Genomic DNA, 5,372 nt, shown 5'->3' with positions numbered 1-5,372 from the left:
TGTAGAACACTCTATCACACCATAGCCAAACTTATTCACGTTGCAGCATCTTGCAAAAGAAAGTCAGACAAGGCTGGAAAAAAAGGTTGGAAGTGTTTCGGAGATGCATCCAGCATATGTGGGCTTTTGAAAGCCAAAGCCGTGATCATCCGCTCCCTGCAACACAGTGCCTTTAAGGAGGAATTTAAATGTCTTGAAGGCGGACAGTCCTTCCTCAAGCAAAGCACACTCAAAAAGCTCAATCCGATTGTTGATGAAGATGGCCTACTTCGTGTCGGAGGTCGTCTTTCTTGTGCCGATCTGAAAAAAGAAGAAAAATATCCACTGATCATTCCACACACACATCACATTGCTACACTACTTGTGAGACGTTTTCATGAACAAGTAGCTCATCAAGGGCGACACATTACAGAAGGAACCATCAGATCAGCTGGATACTGGATAATTGGGAGCAAGCGTCTGGTGTCTTCTGTCATTCACAAGTGTGTTACCTGCCGCCGACTGCGAGGAAGGTTGGAGGACCAGAAGATGGCTGACCTTCCGGCCGACCGACTCACTCCTGAACCTCCGTTCACCACTGTCGGCCTTGATGTCTTTGGGCCGTGGTCTGTCATGACACGTTGGACAAGAGGAGAATATGCAGACAGCAAACGCTGGGCTGTGTTGTTTACATGCATGTCAACTAGAGCAGTGCATATCGAACTGATAGAAACCATGTCAACAGACAGCTTTATCAATGCTCTCTGGAGGTTTTTTGCAGTTCGTGGTCCAGCCAAACTTCTGCGGTCAGACAGAGGAACCAATTTTGTGGGAGCTTGTAAAGAACTGAATATGAACACAGAAGACTTAACAGTTAGGAAGTACCTCCAGGAGAAAGGTTGCTTCTGGGTGTTTAATCCCCCTCACGCTTCCCACATGGGTGGCTCCTGGGAAAGGCTCATCGGAGTTGCCAGGTGCATCCTGGATGCAATGTTGCTTCAGACGGGACCGGCACGTCTCACACACGAAGTCCTCAGCACTTTCATGGGGGAAGTCATGGCAATTATGAACGTGAGACCTCTCGTGACCATATCCACCGACCCAGATATGCCTATGGTGCTCACCCCAGCGATGCTCCTTACTCAAAAGATGAGCGCAGTTTCAGCCCCTTGTGGAAAGTTTGACGTGGCTCAGTTGTATGGCAAGCAGTGAAAGCAAGTTCAGTGTCTTGCTGACACGTTTTGGAAGAGATGGAAGGGAGAGTATCTGTCTACGCTACAGACCTGCAAGAAAATGAACAAAAGACCAACCAAATGTCAAAGAAGGAGATGTTGTCTTGCTGAAGGTCAGCCAAGCCCACAGGAATGAGTGGCCAGTGAGGCTGGTTTTTAAGACTTTCCCAAGCAGTGACAACAGAGTCCGCAAAGTAGAGGTGCCGACTGTAAAGGATGGGACAGCTAAGGTGTTCTTAAGGCCGGTCTCAGAGATCGTCCTTCTTTCAGAGACTTAATGTGTATTGTTTCCAGAAGGCATTCCCCTTTAATTTTGTTTGTATCTGGAGTGATATAATGTAAGCAAATCAAGCGGGGAGTGTACTGTCCTTGAAAGTTAAAATGTTAAGTTAAAGTTCATAAGTTAACTTGTAAGCAGGTCTAAAAAGTATATGCGCTTTGGTTCAGAGAAACCGCGTCAGAGTGAGCACTCGGCTCGTCAAGTCCAGCTATGCTGTGTTTTTTCTGTTGCATGCTCAGTTCTCATGCTTGGGTGTAAAAGTGAGCACAGATGGCTAAACAGACTGCTAAATAATATTGTTCAATGCCTTTTGCCTTGGAGAATATTTATCTATGAGTATAATACGCGAATAGTGTTACATGATTGTGTATTTTTGTAATTAAGACATGATTAGTTATGTTTTCGGTAAATACACCTTGCTAGCTATCAGTCTATGTTAACTCTTTTCACTTGTTAATCTATGGATGCTAATTGAAATATGTTCATACTATGCTACTGTAAGTACTGTAAGTAAATTGTGTTTCTATCTGTGATAATTTCAGTTTTACGGAGGAGAAATAGAAGACTCCATTAAAGGACGGAAAAGATCATGCCTTGTAGTTTTTTGGAGAACTTCTATCTGTTAACTGTCGAGCTTTGCATCAGCACACGCACCGCGGGGGCAGTACACCTTCTGTCAAAGTGTCTCTTTCACAGTTTGAGCCAGATTAATCCTGGCGTTGTCATCTTGGAATACGCCCTTGTCATTAATTTGGGAGAAATTCAGGAGAATTGTGGGGATGAAAAACAGGAGTGCTGGGAGAATCAGCAGGGTTAGCTTGTACAGTTGGGAGCTCTGCAGTTATTTACATGTGCTTCATTGTGATTGCTGTTATTCAGTCTTTAAAGATGCTTCATGTAAGAAAACGTCAAACACCAGAGAAATAAAATTACATCCAGGTGTTAAAGTGAATTAATTGCTGATCCAGTTTTCATCGTCTGATTGACTGACAATCAATATCTTAGTAATAAAATCAGACTGTGATGGTTTGTCTGCTCATCACTGAGTCTGAGACAGAGGCTGTTTAATTGTTCTGTGGAGGTTATTAATAATACATTACTCTGCACAGGCAGTAATATTGGAACGTGATATATTACTTTAAAATGACAGTAACTAGTCATTCATTTGGAAAGTAACTTTCCCAACACTGCTCATTGATAATTATGTCTTTGCACTTGATTTGTTCACGTCACAGTTTCAGTGGTTTACATGTATAAACCGGAGCTTCCTCTCTCTCCTGCCTGTAGACTCGTCTCTCTGTTTGTGGACGGCTTCAATGGAGGGAAATTAAATCAAGCTGGAATATCTACAAACGCCTCCAACAAGCAGCAGAAACCAAACTAAGTGACGTGTTCTGTCTGTGTGTTCGGCTGATCAGTCGTCTCCGATGCACAAACATCCTCTTATTTATTGGGTATAAGGTCATATGCCAAAATATTTAAACAGTAAAAAGCAACAGGACAGTTGATGACAGCTTTCACACTTCACACTTCACATGAATCGCTTTTTGGAAAACAGGCAAACAAGCGTTTTTGAGAGACTCAAGTGGAAAATAGGACAGAATATATATACTTTTATTTAAGTGACCTCAACTGTTAGATCAGTTTGCAGCGAGCATCCAATTTTCAGCTTGCACTTGAAAGCACCATTCCTTCAATTCCACCATCTCGTTAGTCGAGTGTGTGATATAGACTGATGTCATTCAGTCTTTAAAGAGACTTCCTGTGAGAAAAGTTGATTTATTATTTATTATCAACTTGTCTAATATACTGACACTTTGGGATTGCAGACAGCAATCACAATGAATCACACGTTAATGTGACTGCACAGATCCCGAGGTGATTCTACCCGAGGGAGACTTTTCACTCTGATACTCTGAGTACATTTCAGAGCCTGTACTATTACTTTTACTGGAGTAAAGAATCAGTAATTCTAGTTTTACCAGAGTCTGTTTTTACACAAGTATCTGAACTTCTACTGGAGAACAGGATGTGTGGACTGTTGACTGTCTGGTTATTCACTAGTCTCTATTGTATCTGTGAATATGTGGTCTTATACATCTCAGTTTGTCTGCAAATCTATTCTATCTATTCTTTATATTGACAATTATTGATGTTTCACATACATTGTAAAAAAAGGATATTTTTCAAATATGAGATGATCAAATAAATATCAGTATATATCATCAGTGTATTATCACAGTATACTGGCATGTATGTAAATAAAATAACATTTAACATTTCAGCGTGTTAATATCTTCCTCACACACACACACACACACACACACACCTGTAGAGTCGGTTCTGTTTGGTTATTTTACAGAAAGAGATGGACTTCTTGGAAACAGCAAACAGCTGTGCAAAGTGCAACTTTCTATTAAACACTTTCAGTTCATACGTGTGTGTGTGTGTGTGTGTGTGTGTGTTGAGGTGTTTCTGCTGCAGAAGAACGAAACTGGACGACGTGACGTCTCTTCAGGAAATCTAAACCGTCACAACATGTTTTATTTAAAATTCAAAAGCCATCAGTGTTACTGGTCTTGTTGTAGTAGTCACATGAATCAGAGCAAGTGAAACTAAAAGTGTGTCAAGAAGTCAGACAGACAGAAAACAAGTGTTAACAAATGTTTATTTCTCCTCCATTAACGTCTGATCCAGCTACAAATGCATTCACAACCTGTGTGACCGCTAATTTCTATCTGTTCGAACAGTCCAGTCAAAAGTCGACAAATGGTTTCCCTTGTTTGTGCAAGTGCCAGAAAATAACTGGATACCACCAGCTAACGTGTTATTCCTCCATCATCAGACCCTCAAACAGAGCGAGGAACATCTGCACAAACTGTACAGTTACATCAGTTGCACCCGAAGCTAACTAGATGTTAGCCAACTACTAGCTAGATACGAGCTACCAATGTGGAGAGAAAGCCATTGGCTATACGTTACATTATCACGTTACTTTGTCAGTAACTCATTAGGCTACTAGCTACCAAAATCATAGTTAAACCTGTTGGTGACTCGTTGAGCAGGTGGGTTATATTGTTCAGACGGTCCACAGTCGTATCGTCATGTACAGACACTGAACTGAGCAGAAGCTGTTTCAATGAAGACAACACGACTCTTACAGCCACTATATGATGTTTAAACATGCAGCTGATGAGCCTGTAAACTGTCAGACATCACACAGAAACCATAGAAGCAAAATTATTATTTTTCAGTTTATTACTCATTTCAGTGCCTCCGAGATTTATCCTCAAAACAACCCGTGGACCAACCACGGCCTAAAGATCAGAACTAACACGTTACTCATTACAACAAAAAGGTAATCTGAGTACTCAACAGATTCCTTTGTAACAAGTTACACCACACTGTTACATGTTGTAAATGTTACAGTGACGACCGAAATGCAGAAACGCTCGACAGGCAGACGGTTCTGACAAAAGCAAAACAAAAACCACAGAACTCAAAAACCAGAAAGAGCAAATACAAACTAACTATGACTAAGAGGAGCAAAGTAAACATGAGGAACACAAACAGAAAGGTAGCGTGAGGAAAACATGCTGTAGGAAACCCAACTCTGCAGCAGAACCCTCACACGACGACACAAGTCCGATGGAAACATGAGAACGTGGATGAAACAGTGATTTAACTGATCGCTCGTGGTCGTCTTGTGTTCACTCAGCCACAGAGGCAAATATACAGCAGTTATTTTGGTTTCTTCCCTCCTGGAGGTGCAGCTCAGCCCGGACGTTATCCCGGCCCTGTGCTCACCACCGGCCGGCTGCAAACCCTGACTCAGGTTATACGACTGCATCTTGGTACCATCAGAACCATCAGCAGAACTG

At 41.8% G+C, this 5,372-nt stretch overlaps 1 protein-coding gene across 2 annotated transcripts in view; it reads right to left on the bottom strand.

Moving 5' to 3' along the window:
• The window catches only part of LOC119025585 (uncharacterized protein C21orf62 homolog), a 100,356-nt gene that overhangs the window by 63,291 nt on the left and 31,693 nt on the right, over nt 1–5,372 (bottom strand). The window contains exons 3-5 of one of the 2 annotated variants that reach the window (XR_005076858.1): nt 865–1,262; nt 492–607; nt 181–300 (exon numbers count right to left, since the gene is read on the bottom strand). The exons of the other annotated variant lie outside the window; for it this stretch is intronic. The gene's annotated coding sequence lies outside the window, so the exon portion shown is untranslated. Of the gene's footprint in view, nt 1–180; nt 301–491; nt 608–864; nt 1,263–5,372 lie in introns of those variants that run through there. 2 annotated transcript variants of the gene reach the window in all.

This window comes from Acanthopagrus latus, chromosome 9 (genome assembly GCF_904848185.1).
Source record: "Acanthopagrus latus isolate v.2019 chromosome 9, fAcaLat1.1, whole genome shotgun sequence".
Classification (NCBI taxonomy): domain Eukaryota; kingdom Metazoa; phylum Chordata; class Actinopteri; order Spariformes; family Sparidae; genus Acanthopagrus; species Acanthopagrus latus.
The sequence above is the reverse complement of the archived record's forward strand: the minus strand, read 5'-3'. Positions and strand labels throughout refer to the sequence as shown.